At 36.4% G+C, this 23,939-nt stretch overlaps 3 long non-coding RNA genes across 3 annotated transcripts; 1 reads left to right on the forward strand and 2 right to left on the reverse strand.

Annotated features, from left to right (window-relative positions):
* Positions 1-11,030: 11,030 nt before the first annotated feature.
* Positions 11,031-11,638, reverse strand: LOC149713663 (uncharacterized). The gene is made up of 3 exons (XR_016369327.1): positions 11,502-11,638; positions 11,334-11,436; positions 11,031-11,265 (listed from the first exon to the last, which is right to left on the reverse strand). It is a non-coding gene; the product is annotated as an uncharacterized LOC149713663 (long non-coding RNA).
* A 1,172-nt stretch (positions 11,639-12,810) lies between these two features.
* Positions 12,811-14,612, forward strand: LOC149713664 (uncharacterized). Its single transcript, XR_016371473.1, has 2 exons — positions 12,811-13,817; positions 13,930-14,612. It is a non-coding gene; the product is annotated as an uncharacterized LOC149713664 (long non-coding RNA).
* On the reverse strand, positions 14,564-16,526 carry LOC149713665 (uncharacterized). The gene is made up of 2 exons (XR_016371474.1): positions 15,883-16,526; positions 14,564-15,822 (listed from the first exon to the last, which is right to left on the reverse strand). It is a non-coding gene; the product is annotated as an uncharacterized LOC149713665 (long non-coding RNA).
* Positions 16,527-23,939: the final 7,413 nt, after the last annotated feature.

A 23,939-nucleotide genomic window follows, 5' to 3' on the forward strand; every position in this document is an offset into this window, starting at 1 on the left:
CTTGGCGTTTGCTAGCCTTACTCAACTGATTTCTAATACGTTCTGCTTCAACGTACTCTACATCTTGGCGTTTGCTAGCCTTACTCAACTGATTTTTAACACGTTCGCTTGCGCTATACCATTCATCTAACATTTTAAGTCTCTTGGTAAACATACCAGTTTGATTTTCCCTTTCACGATATGACTCATTATCTCGCTTTTTAGCCATCGATCGCGCCTCCTTCATTCTATACTCTTCATTTTGCCTCAAAATTCTCATCCTTTCTAATGGATACACATTTCCATGAGATGTAGAAGGTAATTGTTCATCGTTTGCTAATGGCGCAGAAATAACTGGATTGTTATTAACTAAACTCATCAGCTCATCGTTAGTAAATAACCCTACGTCTACAGGAATTTCACTTAAACTTACGTCTAAATCATTATCCTTAGTAATACCGTGGCCAACTGGCGACGCAATAGAACTATCAAACAAATTAGGCGTAGAAGCACTAGAACCCGTACCTGCAGCCTTGGCTTTTTTCTGAGCTGCCAAAGCTTTTCGCCTTTCATTTTCTCTCTTCTTAAACTCGGGATCTGACCTTTTTGCCCTCATTCTTTCCCTCGCTTTACGTTTCCGCATTTCATCTTTACTCTCAACATTATCTTCCTCCATTTTAATAAAAAAAAAGTCAAATACTTACAAATAGAAGTGGCAAAACACCTGGTCTCTCTTAAGAACCAATTAATTTCACAGAATAGTCAACTTCCAAGAACAATACTTTTTCTCATCAACGAATTTCGAACAACAGTACTTTTTCTGAACAACCAACTTCCAGCAACAATACTTTCTCAAAATACGCAACTTTCAATACCAAAATTCAGTAGTAGTTAAATTGACAAACTACTCGCATAGAAATTCTCACAAGAATAATTGCAACGGATTAAAAAGGTCTATTCACATCTTGGTGGGCGTATCAACGCTATCTGCAGCTAAATGTTTTTTAGTAGTACAAACAAGGAGTATAAACCGATTAGCGGAAGCTGTAGTCTAATTTAAAACATATATAACAATTTTTTTTAACATTTATCATCTCTACATATCGCTAAAAAAAGGTTCTTGTACCCCTTGTTCACAGTTCTAAAGCAATCTTAGAATCGAACTTCATATAATAATTTTTTATGTAGATTCGAACTTCATATAATAATTTTTTATGTAGATTAACTTATCAAATCTACCGTCTCGTACAAATTAAAATATGTTTTTTTTTTTCATTTTTGGCATGACTGCTATCTGCACTTATTTTTTCGCAGCTAGATGGTTTTTAGTCAGTCAAACAAGGAGTATATACCGATTAGTGGAATCTATCGGCTTATTTTAACATAAAATATTTTGTCTTACAATTATCATCTCTACAAATCGCTAAAAACGTCTCTTTTATCCCTGATTAACAGTTTGCACAGTTTTCTAAAGTAATCTTAGAACCAAACTTTATATAATTGTTTTTCAATAGAGAATAATTGTTTTGCCTTAAACACCAACGATTAAAATTATGCCGTAATCCATGGCTGCTAGAAATCTACCACGATGGAGTAATATTAAATGACATATTAACAAAATTAATGGATTTTTAATGAAACTTTCGTTTTCACTACTGTGATATAACTCAACGGAAAATGCCCATGAAAAAGGGATGATTTTATGGAGATACGACACATTACAAAGAAGCACAAATTAAAACTATCAAAGAGGAGTGAAAGCTATACCGTTTTTACGAAATGTAAATGCAAACGCTTTTCTTTTACATCTCAACGGCTAAATACGTTCTGTGTGTGTTTATTGTTCAATTCCTATACTATAAACACCTAACCATCTCTGAGTAACACGGCAAACTTCATTCGTCATTCATCCTAAATCGACTTCATTACTTCTTTTTAATTGACTAACGGTATCATTACTCGTCCGATATTTACTTTGATTAATACCAAAATTGATTCCTGGCTAGACGCACTGAAATTGATTTCGTTCAACCGAGAATGGAAACTTCGAAGCGTAGCCTGCGTTAATTATTAACCTATAGGCTAGGTCCGATGCCATAACACGGTTGCGATCAGATATGTACTCACCTAGTTGCCACCACGACACTTTATTCTATTATAACACTTTAATCTGGTTATTTAAAGTGAATTTTCGACTAACTCTGAATCTGAACCGTTAAAGTTTCTTTATTGCAGACACGAAAAACAAGACCAACATCTTTTCACCTTGGGCTCTTGAGTTTTCATTTTGGTCCACCCTTAACAGATTAGCATTAACTAAGCATTAGCGTGTTTTGCTTCCTGGAGACTACTAAAAATCAAGGTTATTTAAAGTGAATTTTCGACTCACTCTGAATCTGAACCGTTAAAGTTTCTTTATTGCAGACACGAAAACCAAGACCAACATTTTAAATCTTTTCACCTTGGGCTCTTGAGTTTTCATTTTGGTCCACCCTTAACAGATTAGCATTAACTAAGCATTAGCGTGTTTTGCTTCCTGGAGACTACTAAAAATCAAGGTTTAGGCTATATACAAATATAGTACAGCTTAATTAATGTGTAAATACCCATTTCAAATATTAAAATATAAAGATGTCAGATTGGTATTTATGTGCAATGGACAACTGACTAGTCAGATGAAAAAATAGTAGCCATTAGAATTGTGGAGAGACTAAAGTTTATAATTTTCTGTGAACTGTGAATGCGGTCCGAAAATAGCGAACACATTTGCTGGTGTCCATGTGGGATGGACAAAAACAAAGACCAGAAGATGGTGGTGTTAGGAGCCAGGTGTACAGACTGGTGTCCATGTGGGATGGACAATGACCAGAAGATGGTGGTGATTAGAAGCCAGTGTGTACAGACTGGTGTGTACAGACTGGTGTCCATGTGGGATGGACAAAGACCAGAGGCTGGTGGTGTTAGACAGGAAATGGAGTGGAATACAATTTTAGAAATTTCCGGGAAATGCGGTCCGGAAATTGAGAACACGTTTGCTCCGATTTGCAAACTGCGAACGCGGTCCCCTGGGTGTAAGTCAATAACAACAGCCAGACACACACACACACAGACATGCCTGTCGATTTTAGAACATACGTCACTCGGAGAGGTAAAAATTAGAAACTAACATATCTCTTAAATTTCTCGCGTGATCAACTGATTTCACGCCAATTAAATAGCTATAGTCCCATCAGAATCATCAAGCTATTTGTATTAATTCCTCCATGGTTTTTTCGCCAAGCTGAGAACAAAGAGAATATAAGGGAGGAGTGGAAGCTCCCCCGCTCCACAAGCTTAAATAGTTATGTCTCGCCTAAATTATACTAGCGGTACGAGGGAGTTTCCAGCTCAGTCGCGCCACCTACGATACCTACGATACCGTTTAATGTCTCAAACGGAAATGCCTCGGTACTTCGCATTGAAGATGCGCGGTAGAAAAGCGTGACAAGATTTTCCCCTCTTTCCACTCCTCCCCTATACTCTCTTTGCTGAGAACTTCGCGTTTTACGTCACGTTATCCAAAAAGCCGACTATTTTCTTTGAAGACCGCGCTAGCTCAGCGCTGAGCACCATGACGTCAAAATTCATAAACAAAATCCCGTTATGTAGGACACTGTTCACAGCGCTGGACTCTGCTGAACGCGGCCCAGATTTCCACCATGATTATAAAATTTAAGCCTAATTATTTAAAAGTGTATTTAACTTTCGGCTCACTCTGAACCGTTAATGTCTCTGCATTACAGAAACGAAAACCAAGCGTTTACTTTTTGGTTCACTAGGCCTACCCTTGCCAAAATCGCGGTTCGAATTTCAAGACTTATTTAAGTACCGTAATAAGTCCCCACTAGGTACACCGGCAGTCCAAAAACGAGACTTATTTGAGTTTGGATTTCTAAATTTACAAGACTTGTAGCAGTACCCCTCGAGTCTCTTAATTGGACATTCCATTAAGTCTCTTTTTTGGACACTATAGTAAGATTCTTTCGAATCTCTATTTTGGATACTATTGTAAGTTTCCATCGGGTGTTCATATTTTGACACTAGAGTAATACTCCCTCGAGTCTCTTTTTGGACACTTTAGTAAGATTCCCTCGAGTCCCTTATTTGGATATTATAGTAAGACTCCCCGAGTCACATTTTCGGACACTATAGTAAGATTCCCAGGAGTGTCTTATTGGGATACTATAGTAAGATTCCCTCGAGTTTCTTTTTTTGACACTATAGTAAGATTTCCTCTAGTCTCTAATTCGGATACTGTAGTAAGACTTCCAGGAGTGTCGTATTTGAATGCTAATGTAAGATTTCCTGCAGTCTTTTTTTTGGACACTAATGTAAGATTTCATAGAGTCTTTTATTTGGACACTAATGTAAGATATCATAGAGTCTTTCATTTGGACACTAATGTAAGATATCATAGAGTCTTTCATTTGGACACTATAGCAAGATTCCCTCTAGTCTCTACTTCGGACACTGTAGTAAGACTCCCTGGAGTGTCGTATTTGGATGCTATTGTAAGATTTCCTCGCATCTCTTATTTGTATACTATTATAAGATTCCCTGGAGTCTCTTGCTTGTATACTATTGTAAGATTCCCTCGAGTCTCTTCCTTGTATACTATTATAAAATTCCCTAGAGTCTCTTGCTTGTATACTATCGCAAGATTCCCTGGAGTCTCTTACTTGTATACTATTGTAAGACTCCCTGGAGTCTCTTACTTGTATACTATTGTAATATTCCCTGGAGTCTCTTACTTGTATACTATTGTAAGATTCCCTCGAGTCTCTTACTTGTATACTATTGCAAGATTCCCTCGATTTTCTGTTGTTTAATTGCAAATTGCAAAAAAAAACAAGGAAAAAACTATGCTGGTACACTCTAAGAATATGGGGTGTGCCTTAACACCTTTAAAAGTAGTTTATATGGGTCCAAATTTGACACCGTTACAGGTGTTCATTTACACCCCTAAAAGGGTTTAATAACACTTATTTGAGCAATTGGTGTCAAAGATAAGATTAAAATGGCGCAATAGAGGTGTAGTTTAACACCTTTTTAACTCTTATATCGAACTAAAAGTTAATTTTTTACTCTCATATGAGTGTTTGATTTATTCGCGAATAGCGCTATATTCATAGCAAGGTTCCACCTTGAGAGAACTTAAGAGGACAGTTCTAACATGCAGAGCTATAACCCTTTAGACAAGGGTAGTTCTCTCATGCAATGTGAAACTGCACAAAATCCAGCGTGAAACTGCATGATATGTTGGTCATTTTCACCGACTTAATAACTTCTGAAATGGCAGAAAGTTTTAAATTAGTAAAAATGCATCGGGTGTTAAATTGGTTTTGGAGGCTATAATATCCCAGCAGTAGATACAGACGAACTCGTTAAATTTAACAATCTCTTTTCACGAAGAGTTTTTCGAACACCAGAAACGCGTTTGACCGAATCTACTCTAAAATATTAAAAAAAAAACCATTTTCTACTCTAATTCTACTCAAAATAAAGATAAGACATGTCACAAAAGCATGTGCCCCACATGTTGGCCTCTCATGCTGGCGTCTATAGTCCATAACGGTGGAACGAATTCTACGCTACACCGTGGCCACAGGTCTCTTCAAGGCCTGAATATGTGGGTGCACAATATGCCTCTGACATTGGTGCAAGGATGTGAGCCCCCCTCTCCCCAATTGTAACAATAATAATAATAGTCGCCCTACTGTGAGGCCAGTACCTAACCTAGTCTCGTTTTTTTAGTGTCACACAATACTTTTAAGAGTATCGCGTAACACTTTCAAGAGTGCAATAGCGTTGCTAGGGCTTGAAATTTGGGGGGCTTAATCTTATTATTCGTATATTAAAGATATACAAACTTTTATGATAAAGAGTACGGAACCGAGTTATTGACTATGAGACAATTGTAGATGAAAGAATTTCGCTCGTCTTTTTTAAGTTTAGTTTTCGTTTGCTTTTAGTCCCCACTACTGTTTGATATTGAAATTCATCTCTACAAAGATGAACCTTAACGAACTTTTCATTATAATTTATATACACTATATTGTTAAAGAATTTTAGGGGGCTACGAGCAATTTTTTGGTATAGTTTACGGATTATTTTGAGGGGGCTAACTTTTAAATTTGGGGGCGCTATAGCCCCCATAAAAGACCTAGCGACGCCACTGCGAGAGTGTCGCATAACACTTTTAAGAGTGTCGCATAACGCTTTTAAGAGTGTCACCTAACACGTTTAGCAGTGCTTTATGAATGTACAATACCGTTGGATTAAGAATTTCCTTGTTATTTTTATTTAATGGATAAAAATATCATCTTAAAAAAAAACGTTTAAAAATTAAGGTTTTCAATAATTTTTTACTGTTCGGATTGACTTTAATATTAAAACATTAATGAAAATGAAAGACCTTTTTTAAAAAACCCGCAGTATACTATAATTTTACATGTTTAATTTCAAAACGGTGTTTTAATGGTGTTATTTTACACCGAATTTACACTTTAAATTGGCCCCTAAAAACTCAACGTAATAAAACTCTCTTTTGGGTGTTTTTACGGTGTTTACACCATTTTAACACTTTTTTAACACTTCCATTTCTTAGAGTGTAGAAAGAATCGCTTTCCAATATCAAAAACTAAGCCTTATTTGGTGAGATAAAAATGTGTCTTATAGGAGTCCTATAATTAGTCGCAGATTTGTGTTCTCAATGAAGTCTAGAAAGAATCGCTTACCAATCTCAAAAACTAAGCCTTATTTAGTGAGATTAAAATGTGTCTCATAGGAGTCCTACAATAAGTCGCAGATTTGTGTTCTCAATCAAGTCTAGAAAGAATCGCTTTCCAATCTCAAAAACTAAGCCTTATTTGGTGAGATTAAAATGTGTCTCATAGGAGTCCTACAATAAGTCGCAGATTTCTGTTGTCAATCAAGTCTAGATAGAATCGCTTTCCAATCTCAAAAACTAAGCCTTATTTGGTGAGATTAAAATGTGTCTTATAGGAGTCCTATAATAAGTCGCAGATTTGTGTTCTCAATCAAGTCTAGAAAGAATCGTTTTCCAATCTCAAAAACTAAGCCTTATTTAGTGAGATTAAATTGTGTCTCATAGGAGTCCTACAATAAGTCGCAGATTTGTGTTCTCAATCAAGTCTAGAAAGAATCGCTTTCCAATCTCAAAAACTAAGCCTTATTTGGTGAGATTAAAATGTGTCTTATAGGAGTCCTATAATAAGTCGTAGATTTGTGTTCTCAATCAAGTCTAGAAAGAATCGCTTTCCAATCTCAAAAACTAAGCCTTATTTGGTGAGATAAAAATGTGTCTTATAGGAGTCCTATAATTTGTCGCAGATTTGTGTTCTCAATGAAGTCTAGAAAGAATCGCTTACCAATCTCAAAAACTAAGCCTTATTTAGTGAGATTAAAATGTGTCTCATAGGAGTCCTACAATAAGTCGCAGATTTGTGTTCTCAATCAAGCCTAGAAAGAATCGCTTTCCAATCTCAAAAACTAAGCCTTATTTGGTGAGATTAAAATGTGTCTCATAGGAGTCCTACAATAAGTCGCAGATTTGTGTTCTCAATCAAGTCTAGATAGAATCGCTTTCCAATCTCAAAAACTAAGCCTTATTTGGTGAGATAAAAATGTGTCTTATAGGAGTCCTATAATTAGTCGCAGATTTGTGTTCTCAATGAAGTCTAGAAAGAATCGCTTACCAATCTCAAAAACTAAGCCTTATTTAGTGAGATTAAAATGTGTCTCATAGGAGTCCTACAATAAGTCGCAGATTTGTGTTCTCAATCAAGCCTAGAAAGAATCGCTTTCCAATCTCAAAAACTAAGCCTTATTTGGTGAGATTAAAATGTGTCTTATAGGAGTCCTATAATAAGTCGCAGATTTGTGTTCTCAATCAAGTCTAGAAAGAATCGCTTTCCAATCTCAAAAACTAAGCCTTATTTGGTGAGATTAAAATGTGTCTCATAGGAGTCCTACAATAAGTCGCAGATTTCTGTTCTCAATCAAGTCTAGATAGAATCGCTTTCCAATCTCAAAAACTAAGCCTTATTTGGTGAGATTAAAATGTGTCTTATAGGAGTCCTATAATAAGTCGCAGATTTGTGTTCTCAATCAAGTCTAGAAAGAATCGTTTTCCAATCTCAAAAACTAAGCCTTATTTAGTGAGATTAAATTGTGTCTCATAGGAGTCCTACAATAAGTCGCAGATTTGTGTTCTCAATCAAGTCTAGAAAGAATCGCTTTCCAATCTCAAAAACTAAGCCTTATTTGGTGAGATTAAAATGTGTCTTATAGGAGTCCTATAATAAGTCGCAGATTTGTGTTCTCAATCAAGTCTAGAAAGAATCGCTTTCCAATCTCAAAAACTAAGCCTTATTTGGTGAAATAAAAATGTGTCTTATAGGAGTCCTATAATTAGTCGCAGATTTGTGTTCTCAATGAAGTCTAGAAAGAATCGCTTACCAATCTCAAAAACTAAGCCTTATTTAGTGAGATTAAAATGTGTCTCATAGGAGTCCTACAATAAGTCGCAGATTTGTGTTCTCAATCAAGCCTAGAAAGAATCGCTTTCCAATCTCAAAAACTAAGCCTTATTTGGTGAGATTAAAATGTGTCTCATAGGAGTCCTACAATAAGTCGCAGATTTGTGTTCTCAATCAAGTCTAGATAGAATCGCTTTCCAATCTCAAAAACTAAGCCTTATTTGGTGAGATTAAAATGTGTCTTATAGGAGTCCTACAATAAGTCGCAGATTTGTGTTCTCAATCAAGCCTAGAAAGAATCGCTTTCCAATCTCAAAAACTAAGCCTTATTTGGTGAGATTAAAATGTGTCTTATAGGAGTTCTATAATAAGTCGCAGATTTGTGTTCTCAATCAAGTCTAGAAAGAATCGCTTTCCAATCTCAAAAACTAAGCCTTATTTGGTGAGATTAAAATGTGTCTCATAGGAGTCCTACAATAAGTCGCAGATTTGTGTTCTCAATCAAGTCTAGATAGAATCGCTTTCCAATCTCAAAAACTAAGCCTTATTTGGTGAGATTAAAATGTGTCTTATAGGAGTCCTATAATAAGTCGCAGATTTGTGATCTCAATCAAGTCTAGAAAGAATCGCTTTCCAATCTCAAAAACTAAGCCTTATTTGGTGAGATTAAAATGTGTCTAATAGGAGTCCTACAATAAGTCGCAGATTTGTGTTCTCAATCAAGTCTAGATAGAATCGCTTTCCAATCTCAAAAACTAAGCTTTATTTGGTGAGATTAAAATGTGTCTTATAGGAGTCCTATAATAAGTCGCAGATTTGTGTTCTCAATCAAGTCTAGAAGCAATCCTTTTACAGTCTCTAAAACTGAGCCCTTTTATGTAAGACTAAATTTAGTCTCAAAGGAGTCCAATATGAAACCATTATATTTTTTAACAATTTTTGAGACAAGTTTGGTACCCAAATATCCTTGATCCTTATTTTAGACTTACTTTATACTAAAATAAGACTCTCATTTTGGTAAGGGTATTGACAAATAAAAGTTCATTTGGCCAACATAGTAGCGTTGTGCTTGTATTCACTATAGAAAGGATTATGCTATAAACAGATCTAGTATAGCTTAAGTAATATATAAACATCCATTTTAAATAATAATATTTAAAAAAATCTTTGGAATATCAAAATGAAATAGAGCTTTAAAGCTACAAAAGTACTAAATGCATCATAATTACGAAAAATATTTCCACATATTCACTTTATATTAAGGATAAAGGAAATATTATGGTTCTGTAGGATTTCTTTACACATCAAAACAAAACGAACTTCTAACGCAGCGCACTACTGTAACAACGGACGGACACAAACAGACAAAAACATAGGCTGCTTTTTAACTCTTTACGTATTAATTTTGAATTGAGAAACAAGATTATCTTAAATATTTAAATAAATATAATTAATATTTAACATTTTCTTCGTTAGTTATTCGCCTTATTGAACGTTACATCGTTTTAAAAAAGAACAATTAAACATTCTTGAGAGACTTGACTAATATTGGCGTTTGAAATGAAGCATAGGCCGGTTGCTTCGCCTTACTAAAATAGGTAGTATATAAGGGTGTCGAACTACAGTTAAAAGCAAGAACAACCGCAATTGCGAAAACCTTTGGTGGACACCCCACCTTAGGGAGGCTAGACGTTTCTCTTAACCCTAGCTGATCGCCGCGTATGTCTTAACCTTAAGGATGATGTTGGAGTAGAAGCCAGGTGTGCAGACTGGTGTCCATGTGGGATGGACAAAAACAAAGACCGGAAGATGGTGGTGTTAGAAGCCAGTGTGTACAGACTGGTGTCCATGTGGGATGGACGATGACCAGAAGATGTTGGTGTTAGAAGCCAGTAAGTACAGACTGGTGTCCATGTGGGATGGACAAAAACAAAGACCAGAAGATCGTGGTGTTAGAAGCCAGTGTGTACAGACTGCTGTCCATGTGGGATGGACAATGACGAGAAGATGGTGGTGTTAGAAGCAAGTAAGTACAGACTGGTGTCTATGTGGGATAGACAAAAACAACGCCCAGAAGATGGTGGTGTAAGAAGCCAATGAATACAGATTGGTGTTCATGTGGAATGGACAATTGACTAGTCAGATGAAGTAATAGTGGCCAGTTGAATTGTGGATAGCCTCAAGTTTTGAATTTTCCGGAAACTGTGAATGCGGTCCGGAAATAGCGAATACATTTGCTTCGATTCGGAAACTGCGAACGCGCTCCCCTGTTGTGAAAGTCAATAACAACAGACAGACAGACACACACACACACACACCCCGACATGCCTGTCGATTTTAGAACCTCTCCGTGACATACGTCACTCGGAGAGGTAAAAAGTGCGCTTCAGCTAAACTAAAATGCAAATAGCTACTGGATACTGTTATTTTAGCACATTTAATCGTCAATATTTGACTTCATTTGTCTTTGAACCAAAACGGAAGTACTGAATTTACAACATTACCAAAAAATCGGTTGTAATATTAAACGTTTATACGCATTCGCATTCATACATCTACGATGTACATTACAAATTGAAAATGTTACGTGACAAGTTATTAGAACATTAGTTTAAATTGACTCGTGAAAAGGACGCGGGCTGGTTTTCAAAAATTGAAATAGGGGTTTTTACAGCGTATAAGTCGGTTGGTAGTTCTCCATCAAACGGTGGTGAAGGCTGAACGGAGAAACAAATCTTCCCTTTCCCTGAAAGATATTTGTTCAAGTGTTATAAGGATGTCTCGGGTGAAGTACGCTTAATTATTATTATTAACCTGGTTCTACGATGCAATTTTCAGAAGCGGTAGTGCATCTGGCCATAAAGACAATAACGGCGACAAGAAGAAAAGTTTCAGGACGCATATTTGTCTTTGACTCCTAGTACAAGAAGATCATTAAATATCCCTTTTGCCAATGCAGAAGTACAAGAAAAATCAACTTACCATAATGGTCGAGAAAGCAAAGTTAAATGGTTCTCTTTCCAAGTCTCAGCTCATTTTCTAAAATTCTTTTATCTTAACACTCAAAACAACCTCGAAAGAAGTTGATAAAGCTGTAGGAACGAAAGTGTATTTAGAAATTATTTTTTTTTATCAAAAAAAGTATTTTGTTTATTTGTGAAATACATTCCAGGATAAATACGATCACGCGGCAGTTATCGCTAGAATATTGGTATAAAAAGGAACTTTTTGAAACAATTTTTCCATTCACAGAGACTCAATTCTTGGGTAAAGTTTTCAAATATTGCTGATAAGTTGTAAAAGATCGTTTTGTCAGTCACACACTCGAAGCGTTGGCCCCTATTAATAGAGTTCAGTCGCATAAAACTGATAGTATAAAATTGAAATATATCAAGTTAATTTGAAATCTCTCATTATAGCTATGATTGTAAGCAAAAAACTCGGATCGGTATCGGTTTCTGGTATAACAAGATTAATCGGAATTAATTGCAAAGTCATCATAGTTTAATGATAGGTGCGCTAGATTGGGTGTGAGTAAATGAAATTATTGGAACTGATTTTAAATTCAATAAAACGATGTTGAAAAAGGTTTTATTTCCAAAGCTAAACTTACACGTTTTATGCAGGCTTAATGGTTAAGGCTTCGCAGACCCAACATTGAGGTATACTGAACCTAACCACATCTTAATCTTAACCCTTCCCCAGCGCGTCTAACATGAACTGCGAAGTTGGGTTAAATTTGAATTGTGGCTGTGCATGACGAAAAAACCTAGAAACAATCCAACTTTCTCTGTCCCTTTACTTAGATCACTATATTGGTTTTTATTCTGGGTCCTAGTCTAGGTTAGGGTCGCTGCGTCTAGGCCAATATCTGTAGAAACTCATTTAATTTGGCCGGCGGCTACCATTTCCTGCGAGAACTATAATAAAGGTAAGACCCTCTGCAATTGCTCCCATTGTAAAACGTCATCTAAACAGTCGAGTGAAGGTTTCCACACTTTCTCAGTCTATACTGTTATTTTCCCACGAGGTGAAATTTAAACGACCTATTAAGTCTTTCACGAGATTAGGCTAGATAAGGACCGGCTTCCCCCAAGGAGAATGTATAAGATAGTCAGACAAAACACATGTTGTCCCCCGTTACAAAAACGGTACTGTGCCCTTCCCCGGTTACCATGGTTACCACTTCCCCCATACGGCAAGAGAGCGTACATTCTCGCGCATGCGTTCCAGCATCTTCGCTGTAGCCTCATGAGCTTGTTTATCGTTTAGAACAAGATGGCCCCGGCCATATTAACGTTTTGCCTTGGCTAGCTAAATTTATTGTAAGGTGACCCCGGCCTATATACTTTACGGTTATTTTTTCTTTTAATTATCAAATATCATTCCAATTATGAACAAAAATAATCTAGCTTGATTTTGGGTTATAGATTATGAAACAAGTAAATAACCAACTTCTGTCCTATGAAATGGAACAATTTTCTTGATATTTTTGTTGCAAACCTAATATTTGTGGGATAATTGATGCGTTTGGGTACTAAAATTATTCATTGATTGCACGCTTATGCAATATGCAATATGCAACAAGCGCTTAGAATTAGCCCCGAGTCATGTTCTCTTGAAACTTGAAGCAATAGAAATGAAGTAATTTGCATAAGCCCTAAAGAACAACGCTAGACGGGACACGGAAACGGATGGTGGAGATAAAGATCCTTTTTGTTTATGATGTACTAAGCGTTAATTAATCAGAGAAGCTGGAACCGAAAAAACTTACAAAAATCTCATAATATTTGTGCCAAAAAAGTTAATTTAAAAACAATTTTATATATTTTAATTTAGTATAAAACAATTTTAGAACTAAAAATGGGGTTGACGGGACGCCCAGCCTGCCAGCCAGGGTCGGACCAATACTTTTCCGAACCTCTAAAACGCGCGAAACTAAAAACTTAGTAAGGAAATAATTTATAAATAAAAATGTGGTAGAAGGTACGCCCAGCCTGCCAGGCAGGGTCGGACCAATACTTTTCCGAACCTCTAAAACTCGCGAAAGTAAAAACTTAGTGAGGAAATTTTTCTCAGATTCCGCGCCTAGAACGAAAAGTTTCACTAGTGCCATCGTCCGGAGAAAACGCGAAGCTTGATCTAGGTGAAACAAAAATGGCAGGCCTGAGACCTGTAGCATCAACGGCAGTGTATGTGACGTTTAAACTTATAATTAAGTGCCTAATGAAAATTAGTACTCGAAATTTTTTGCAATGAATGAACCACAATTTTCAGAAGAGAATATTTTCAAAAATGGTAAGTGTTGAAAACCTAATCACCCTAATATTAACCAGATTAGTTACGTAAACTCTTAAGCCTTGGTCATAACACGAGTATAAAATTGGTCATACTGTTTTGTTTTCTTTAGTACCTGTTGCTCTCTCTCTCTTGTGAAAATTGCTACGAGTATTACACATATTTTCCAAAAGATCCTACTGAAAAAATTCGAAAAGCTCTTCAGTCAAACTTTAAGGGAAATGAATTCACACAGTATGGAATTATAAACGAAAAAAACTCTTGTTGCTTTAAAAAAGAGTCTAATTTAAAAGTAACGAAGATTGGTTTGAAGTCAACCCTTCTTATCGATTCTTGGGGTGTTCCCCTGACGGTCTAGTCAACGATAATTTGGTCGAAATGAAGTGTCCAGTCATTGGTGAAAAAGGAAACTTAGAAACAGTCCTCAAGAAAACTCCTTACGTAATCAAGAAGGACAGAACATTTTCTTTGAAACCCAAACAAATGTATTATGGGCAAGTGCAACTTAGTTTGGCCCTTTTAGGACTTCAAAGTTGTCATTATGTAATTTATTCAAACTGGAAGATGATTGTTTTGTTATATGTGCCTAAAGACCAAAAATTTATTAACAATCAATTAACCAAGATTACAAATTACTTATTTCAAAAGGTTTTTTTGCTTATTTTAATTACTACATTCCAAATTATTTGAAATGGAAAAATAATGGAGCAAATAAGGCTGAAGTGATATTTTTAAGTTCCTTAAAATGTGATAGAATCTTACAAATTTATTAAATAAAATTGTTTTACAAAATTTCACGAGTCTTGGGTGCATTATTCATTTGCATTTTTTTTCACGGGTTTTAACAAGCTTGGGAACTGCGTAAGAGTTAATTTAAAATGATTTGAGGTCTGAACTTTACTTATTCCAAACAAAGCTGATAGAGCGGTGAATGAAATGCCAAGTTTTAGTTTCATGAGTGTCAAAAATACCCTATCTCGAGACTCGTAGTTTCCCCCATTCTTGGCCCATGCTTCCTCTCTACCTTATTTGTCCATGAAAAGGGGTATGAATTTACTGTTAATATTTTTAATGATTGCATCAAATAGACCAGTACTCTTTAATCCTGTTAATGAAATTATAGAGGGGGCATTCAATATTCCATTAGAAGCATTAACATAACATGTATGATTTTCCAAGGTGTTGACCATAATGCATTTACAGGGTTGCCACGGAATATTCAAAACCAAATTCCCTGACTTTTCCAGGTTTTCCCTGACCTTTTTCTGAGATTTTCCCTGACCTTTTCGGCCGAAAGTGTAAATGTTTACAGCACGTTTTAAGTGGTGCTTATAATTAAATAAAGTCTCTACATTTAAGTTTTCCAATGTATTTTTCACACCAAAAAGATTAAGAACCATTTTCACCTAAATGATTAAGAAAAATTTTATCTAGGATATAAATAACAGTCTGAGAGATTTCTTTAGAGAGCATTAACTTTACAAAAACAATTCTAGACATTTTTTAGGATTGCTCTAGAGTTCACTCTGTGTTAAGAGAGGATGAGAAGAAACTTTCATTACTCTTTCAATAAAGACTTATCCCCAGAAATTTTACCTACTAAAATAAAATTCCCTGACTTTTCCCTGACTTTGCTGAAATTTTTCAAATTCCCTGACTTTTCCCTGACCTTTTTGGCCCATTTTCAAATTCCCTGACCCGTGGCAACCCTGATTTATCATTGGGGTTTGGAGTGGTGCATTTGTCGGTCGTAGTTTCCTCGGTAGTTTGTTGAACAGCATCAATCCCCAATCTTTCAGCTAGAATTTCTGCGTCTGCTGGTCCATTTATTTCAGCTGTTTCACTTGCATGCAAAGTTGGAGATTGTGAGAGCTGATTCCTTTTTTTTTCAGTCTTTCCAATCTCCCATTAGCCTTGAACTATTGTTGTTGATCATGTTTCCTTAACGGGAGTTATTTGGAAGGAACAGCCAAAGGTCCAAGTCTGGGAGGGTAACTTAACTTATCTACAATAATAACTCTAATTATAATTGGTTTTAAATTAATATTATACGCTTAAAACATACCTGAATGTTCATATTTCGGAATGAAGGGAGCAGACAACCATGGACTTGGTGTGTGGTTTACCCATTTTTAAAGCTATATCCCATTGTTTCGACAATTTAACGTCGCGCGGAAATTGGTGAAAGCGGACACCTCTCATTATTTATACACCCATACACGCTGCAGTATTTAACCATTGTTTAATTACGTTTAAATAAACAGCAAATCTGACAAAAACTAGCCAAATTATCGTTGAGCAGATAGTTGAGTTGTTGATTTAATTTTATAATTATCTTTGAGCAATTCAATTTAATTAACTTTAATTAAACCATGAGTATGTTGATTGCGTTTGTCATTAATGGTATCGCCGGAATCAAGTTACATTTAAACACCTGATTAAACTAATCATCGATCATCCACCTTGCAATAGGCAGACTAGACGGAGTTCGCAAACTTCGCAGTCTATTTATGACATCTCATGTTGCCCTCTATTGAATCTCTCAACAACTATCGTTAAATTTATTACTTAAATAATATAATTTTTTTTAAATATAATAATCATATTAGCTAATTATAATTATTTAACTTTAAATGAGTATGTTTCATTGATTTAAATCGCATTGCTAAAAATTATTGGCGGGCGCTAGGCAGTCATTCTCTCAACTCTCTCTCCTCTCCCACTTACAAAATCCAGCCGCAGCTGGTTGCCGCGCGTCGGGAAGGGGAGGGTGGGTGGGGATCCACAAACTTCTACCTCTCTCTACTCTTCAGTCTAACTTAACTCGGGTTTTGTACTAAGCAAGCGTGGCTTCGTGGTAACGCGCTCGCTCGGGCGTCTTCACTGACGTCTCGTATGGATTGGGACATGGCAGGTTCGAGGCCCGGCGCCGACGGGAAAAAATAATTTCAATTGAAATTAAATACGTTACGCCACCTATGAGGTGTAAGGTGAACTACGGATGAATTTCGAGTCGAAAATTCGCGGGAAATTTGAAATTTAAAAAGTTTATTTATGAAGAATCTTATTATGCGGTTACACCAAATCCAGCCAGCCGACCAGCCGTCCAGCCAACAGAGGGCGGAACAATAGTTTTCCAGCTCTAAAGAGCGGCAAAACTAAAAACATCCCTTATTTCCAACAACGCGCCTTTCCCAACGGCTTGGGTGTTGAAGTTGCGCGCCACTGTATGTGGTATTTGCCTCACTTTTCTACCTCCCGCCTTTCCAGAACGAATCTCCCCTCTTATACATCCTCCTTGGGTCCCTTTTACGCTCGTGCATGAAAATAGCCAAATAAAGGGTAAAATTCAAGCTTTATAAATTTTTAGATACACGTGGTTCCGAAGTATAACTTTCGTAGCTAGTGCGCTTATGCCTCGTACGTATATAGTGGGGTATTCAGTAAGATGAGCGGCATTTGACTTGCTATCATTGCCTCTGAGAAAACGATTAATATTTATTGGCCCCGCGGTATATTATGAGAGTACAAAGGCAAACCCTCTTACTATTAGTAAACAAGTTTGCCCTACGAAATCTCCGATAATCTCCAAGAAGCAAAAATATAATTCCTAAGGGCCCCAGTGGCGGTGCCAGGATATTCTTTGGTGTAGGCTAAAGGTTTTTCACAAATATGGGCCCCCTTAATTATTGTTAAGAAAATTTTAGAATTCATTGTTTAAATTGTTTGTGAGTATTTCTTATCGTAACTCAAAGCCGGTCTGTGCTTTTTTTGTAAGCTTCAAAACATTTTCCATAAAGCTTAGTTAAAGGGGCACACTTTATAGGTTTCGACATTGATAGACAAATACCTTAGTCTAATCGATCATGATATTCAGATTTCAAAAATGTGCGAAAGAAACGAAACCATTTCAATCCGAAAGGGGATCCGACTCATCCTAGCTAATGCTAGTGGCGAATAAACAGTTGCATTAGAGAGTTTAAGCTGAAACTACGCGTACTCTATATTTAGCAGTCCTTAAGGCCCGTTTTCCATCAAGCTTTTCAAGAAGGTTTTGCTTCAAAAACTGAAGCATTACACTATAGCGAAATCAGAACCCGTTTTTAAACGCGCTTTTTTGGGCGCTTTTCAATCAGATTCGCGAGAAATAATCGAAAAGCTGATATCCTACGTGGGTAGATATTTGCTTTCCCTTTTATCCTAAAAAGCGCTGACCAGGTAGTCAAGTGGTTACGTTATTTCTCTCGACCAATACAGTTGTGGCACTCCATGTTAATTTCTCATAGAGCGTAACATAGCCAAGGCATGCAGATGCCATTACTCTATAGATCATCAATATTTTCTAGCGTCATATTTATTGCGATTTTTTTTCGACAGCCGCGGGTTTTAATAACAATAATAGTAATAATAACAATAGCTTTATTTCATGAATATTCCTATCAGTTTACAACTGGTTTACTTAGGAGTCCGGTTTAAGTTAAAAATGTTAATTAAAATTAAACAATACCTTTGACATATTCCAGGATCTTTGTTTTAAAAACAGATATTGAATTAATTCTTTTTATGTCGTGTGGGATAGAGTTCCATAATTTTATTCCCCTGCTTTTTACGGAATAGAAGAATTTGGAATTTGAAACATAGTCTTTATGTACTCGGGATACTTATTGTTAAAAACCTTTTGCATAAAAATAGCTAAATGCAATGTATGGAGTTGGTTAAGTGTTAATCTCACTCGCATTTAATTACATTCAACTACACAACAGTCCTGACTTCGTATCAAAATTAATGTTAAATCGGACACCACCCCCCCCATTTGTCACGGACCTTCACAAATTTCGAAACCCCCTCCCCCGATAAGAATGTGACGTAGTTTATTTACGATCCCTTAGACATGTTTATTTTTACGTGAAATTTTTCACATCCTTTTTGTCAGTAGAAACAATGGGCTTTAATAATTTCCCTTCTCAACAAAAGTGGGGCCAAAATATACTACATTAAAATTCAGGGCGTCACTGGGCCCCTTACGGCGTTTATGGGCCCCCAAATTGAAACGAAAAGTAGGCTGTAGCCTGTGTCGCCTACCCCTGGCGCCGCCACTGCCTAAGGCTCTAGTTGAATGCCTCAAACTCTTTTCTCCTGACAGAAATTAAAATTACTTTATTTGACCTTAGTTGAGGAAAGATATTTAAAAAAAATGGTTTGTATGTTAATTTGCATGATCGGATTTTGATCAAACTGCACTGTTGATAGCGGTAACACTGGAGAAACGTTTTAGAAAATATTTCGTTTAGTTCTTCAAGGTTTGCAATTAATCCGGTCGTCTTATTCAAATCAGGCAACATTTGAACTCAATGGTCATGCCGAAATAAAGCATCGTTTCTTTGGATTATTTATTTTAAAAAAAGGTTAGGGTAGTGACGACTAACTTTGAAACAATTTTCGTAAAATATATAGTGAAGAGTATTTACCGCAATTTTCCAAAATAATTGTGATTTCGCGCATATAGAGTGAACTGTTGCTTATATGTTAAGCTCTTCATGAGCTTTGAAGTATGATTATTAAATGAGAAAATAAATTAAACAAGGTAACGTCTAATTCGGAACAATGCGGTTTTAAATCAGAACGGGTGGTTTTAATTCGGAACACAGGCTTAGATAAACCGAAAAGCGAAAATGGAAAATATGGTCTCGCTGATTTGGTCACGGGACTAATTGGTCTCACCGATTTCGTCTTGGTACCATTTGGTCTCGCGATTTTTTGGTCTCGGTACTATTTGGTCTCGTGATTTTACGATCTCGGCACTATTAGGTCTCGTGATTTTTTGGTCTCTGGATTATTTGGTCTAGTGATTATTTGGTGGGTGTACCTTGTATGAGCAGTTCCCGGTAGAACAGTTCTCGAAATAGCAGCCGCGATTCCAAAAAGACAGCGGCGTTCTTCAAAACTGCTGTTTTAGAAATAGCGGCTGCTGTTTTAGAAATAGCGGCCGCTGTTTTAGAAATAGCGGCCACTGTTTTAGAAATAGCGGCTGCTATTTTGGGAAATAGCAGTGTTTGTCTATAGTTTCGAGTATTTCTTAACAATACAGTTATATTCGTTGTTTTCGAAAACTACCTTTTTCTGTGATCATTTAGTCAGTAATATGACCTACTAACGGATTGTATTTTTAAAGTACACTTAAATAATACACTATTCTTCAGGCTGTATCAGTTTACAATTCTAATACCAGAATAGAAAATATTTCAAGAAAGCTTATTTTATTTCGGAAGTAGATAATTGTAAAGAGTAATTTTTTGGAAAAGGCATATTATTATTTGGGAAGTGAAATATGACAAACAACAATATTTTGGAAAAGGCGTAAAATTGTTACACCTTTTCTAAAATATTACCAACCTAAGTATAACCAATCAAAACAAAACCTAAAAAACCCCACCGAACGCAACCGAACCCAACCTAACCTAACCTAACCTAACCTAACCTAACCAAACCTAACCAAACCTAACCAAACCTAACCAAACCTAACCAAACCAAACCAAACCAAACCAAACCAAACCTAACCTAACCTAACCTAACCTAACCAAACCAAATCTAACCTAACCTAACCTAACCTAACACTATTGGGGGTTCAAATAATCAACTCGAAGCTAACCATATCTGAACTAGTTCTATTTAAGTTCATATAACACAGCGTACACCATAAAAAAGAGCAGTCGTTTTTCGCATTCCTGTTTCTCTGCTCTTTTGAGAACTGCTGTAATGGTACGCCACGTTTACGAGAACCGCTGTAATGGTACGCCGCGTTTACGAGAACCGCTGTATCGGTAACTGTTGTAACGGGTAAACTGCCATTTCGGGAAACCGCTATTTAGGGAACTGCTGATATGAGGACCGCTATTATGGAATCCGCTCATACGGGAATCGCTCATCTGAGGGCTTCCCGTATAAAGTAAGATCGACGCCCAAATACGAGCACCTTTTATGAAGATGCGTAGAGAGAGACAGACCAGAATAAATGACTCGCTAAACTTAAGTGTTAGTTCAATAATACATAACTTTGTCGACAGATGGCGATATCGAAAACAACTTAGGGGGGGGGTAGAGTGAAATAGAAAGACAATTGTTTTTTCATCGGTTTCTTCTACTAATTTTAAGACCAATCTGTATAATAATAATATAATAATTATTGGGACCATTGTTTTGGAAGAGGTGGCAACGAATTATTGGGACCATTGTTTTGGAAAAGTTGGCGACGAATTATTGGGACCCTTGTTTTGGAAAAGTTGGCAACAAATTATTGGGACCATTGTTTTGAAAAGGGTGGCCACGAATTATTGGAACCATTGTTTTCGAAAAGGTAGCAACTAATTAGGTAACCAAATAGGGAAGCCCGCAGATGAGCGGTTCCCGTATGAGCGGATTCCATAATAGCGGTCCTCATATCAGCAGTTCCCTAAATAGCGGTTTCCCGAAATGGCAGTTTACCCGTTACAACAGTTACCGATACAGCGGTTCTCGTAAACGTGGCGTACCATTACAGCAGTTCTCTAAAGAGCAGAGAAACAGGAATGCGAAAAACGACTGCTCTTTTTTATGGTGAACGCTGTGTTATATGAACTTAAATAGAACTAGTTCAGATATGGTTAGCTTCGAGTTGATTATTTGAACCCCCAATAGTGTTAGGTTAGGTTTGGTTAGGTTAGGTTAGGTTTGGTTAGGTTAGGTTAGGTTAGATTTGGTTTGGTTTGGTTAGGTTTGGTTAGGTTTGGTTAGGTTTGGTTAGGTTTGGTTTGGTTTGGTTAGGTTTGGTTAGGTTAGGATAGGTTAGGTTAGGTTGGGTTCGGTTGCGTTCGGTGGGGTTTTTTAGGTTTTGTTTTGATTGGTTAGACTTAGGTTGGTAATATTTTAGAAAAGGTGTAACAATTTTACGCCTTTTCCAAAATATTGTTGTTTGTCATATTTCACTTCCCAAATAATAATATGCCTTTTCCAAAAAATTACTCTTTACAATTATCTACTTCCGAAATAAAATAAGCTTTCTTGAAATATTTTCTATTCTGGTATTAGAATTGTAAACTGATACAGCCTGAAGAATAGTGTAATATTTAAGTGTACTTTAAAAACGCAATCCGTTAGTAGGTCATATTACTGACTAAATGATCACAGAAAAAGGTAGTTTTCGAAAACAACGAATATAACTGTATTGTTAAGAAATACTCGAAACTGAAGACAAACACTGCTATTTCCCAAAATAGCAGCCGCTATTTCTAAAACAGCGGCCGCTATTTCTAAAACAGTAGCCGCTATTTCTAAAACAGCAGCCGCTATTTCTAAAACAGCAGTTTTGAAGAACGCCGCTGTCTTTTTGGAATCGCGGCTGCTATTTCGAGAACTGCTCTACCGGGAACTGCTCATACAAGGTACACCCCTTTATACACCTTAAGTTATAAAACGTGGCAGTTAGGCAAGTTCTCGTTTTGGTTTGAGCAGCGATAGATTTAATTTTAGAAGTAGGAATGGAGAACAGAGTAATCTGGGCGCGTCAAAGTCCCGGTCCCTTCCTCGCGTCGGAGAGGTTTGAAAGAAGAGGCGGGTCATAGCGGAACAGGAAAATATGGTCTCGCTGATATGGTCGCGGGACTAATTAGTCTCACCGATTTGGTCTTGGGACCATTTGTTCTCGTGATCTTTTAGGTCCGTGATTTTTTGGTTTCGGGGACTTTTTTTTTCTCGCGCCACAATTGTCACATCACGCGCAAATTTAATCTAATCTCGCGATAAAGTTTATTCGACACGGAGCATGCCACGAGAATTTAGTTCATAAAAAGGCAGGGAGTTAAACGATTGGTTGGAGGTACTTATTTAAATTTATCCGTGAAATTTCAAACTAAATGTAATTTTAAACTCATTCTACACTCTTAAAAACACAGTGTTAAAAACTTTGGGTTGTTTTTGCTCAACCCAGATTTGAGCGGAATCAAACCCAAATGTAGTTGTAAATATTTATTGGGTTGTTATTCAACCCAAACAAAATGTTAGACCTTTGACACCATTTGGGTTGAAAAAAGCTAAATATAGTTAAAACCATTTAACGCCATATTTTTGGTTGATTTTGTTTTTTCAACCCAACACATAAGGATATGTTTACTAGCTTTTGAGTTGTTTGACCTCCGAATTCCTTTCGCATTTAGAAAATATTTTTACTGTTTTATGAAGCTTCTACTACCTTTTTAATATTACTTGAAAGCTGCGGCTTGTCTAAAAGGTTATCTTCATTCTTGTTTATATTTTGTACTCTATGAACAATACTCAGAATAGTCTATGCTTAACGTTAATAAGGGGAAAACAAGCTGTGCCGTATTTCGCGGCTATAGTTTGAATTTCAAAATATCTGACGCATTTTTCATAACATATTTAGTACAAATTGTTTGTACAAAACAATGAGGATCTCTTTAATATTTATATAAGCATACAGGTTTTTTTAACATATACTTTCTTAAGTTTTTACTGATCAATTATATCAAACCCAAGTTTTTTGTGTTCGTTTTTTAATCGGCATTGACCGTATCGACCATAACAAGTTGGGAAAACCAAAATATTACCTCTCCGAGTCAAGAGGTCTACTACTACAAACTTATTTACCTAGATATGGAATTATTTCTCTTTTTTCAAGTAAAAATTTACGAAATATTGAAGCAGTATTCCAAGCATAGCGAATAATACAGTAAAGCAGACGACATTTTACATCCACTAAGGATAAATCTTGGACACATGGAAATCAGTCAATGGGGAAAAGATCAGGAAATGAAGTCTACGCTTCGCTTTGGTCCCATTGAACCGAATTCCCATTCGACAGAACGGCTTTTTTTGTGGTGTCCCATTCGACCGAACGTAGCCAAAGGTGCGATTTTATTATAGTCCCATTCGACCGAAATTCTATTGAACTGGAAGAAGACATACTGTGTGGTTTTGCATTAAATATATTTTTAATTTCACAACTTATTATTGTTAAAATAAATGTGAGTTGAAAATGTATTACTGCACTTATTTTAACTGCGTTTTAATTACGGCGAACCTCACCTACCCTAGCCTAACCTAACCTAACCTAACCTAACCAAACGTAAC

The sequence above is a fragment of the Phalangium opilio genome, unplaced genomic scaffold, assembly GCF_054372755.1.
Source record: "Phalangium opilio isolate 3A_F unplaced genomic scaffold, DU_Popi_V2 ptg000009l_1, whole genome shotgun sequence".
In the NCBI taxonomy this organism is placed as follows: Eukaryota; Metazoa; Arthropoda; class Arachnida; order Opiliones; family Phalangiidae; genus Phalangium; species Phalangium opilio.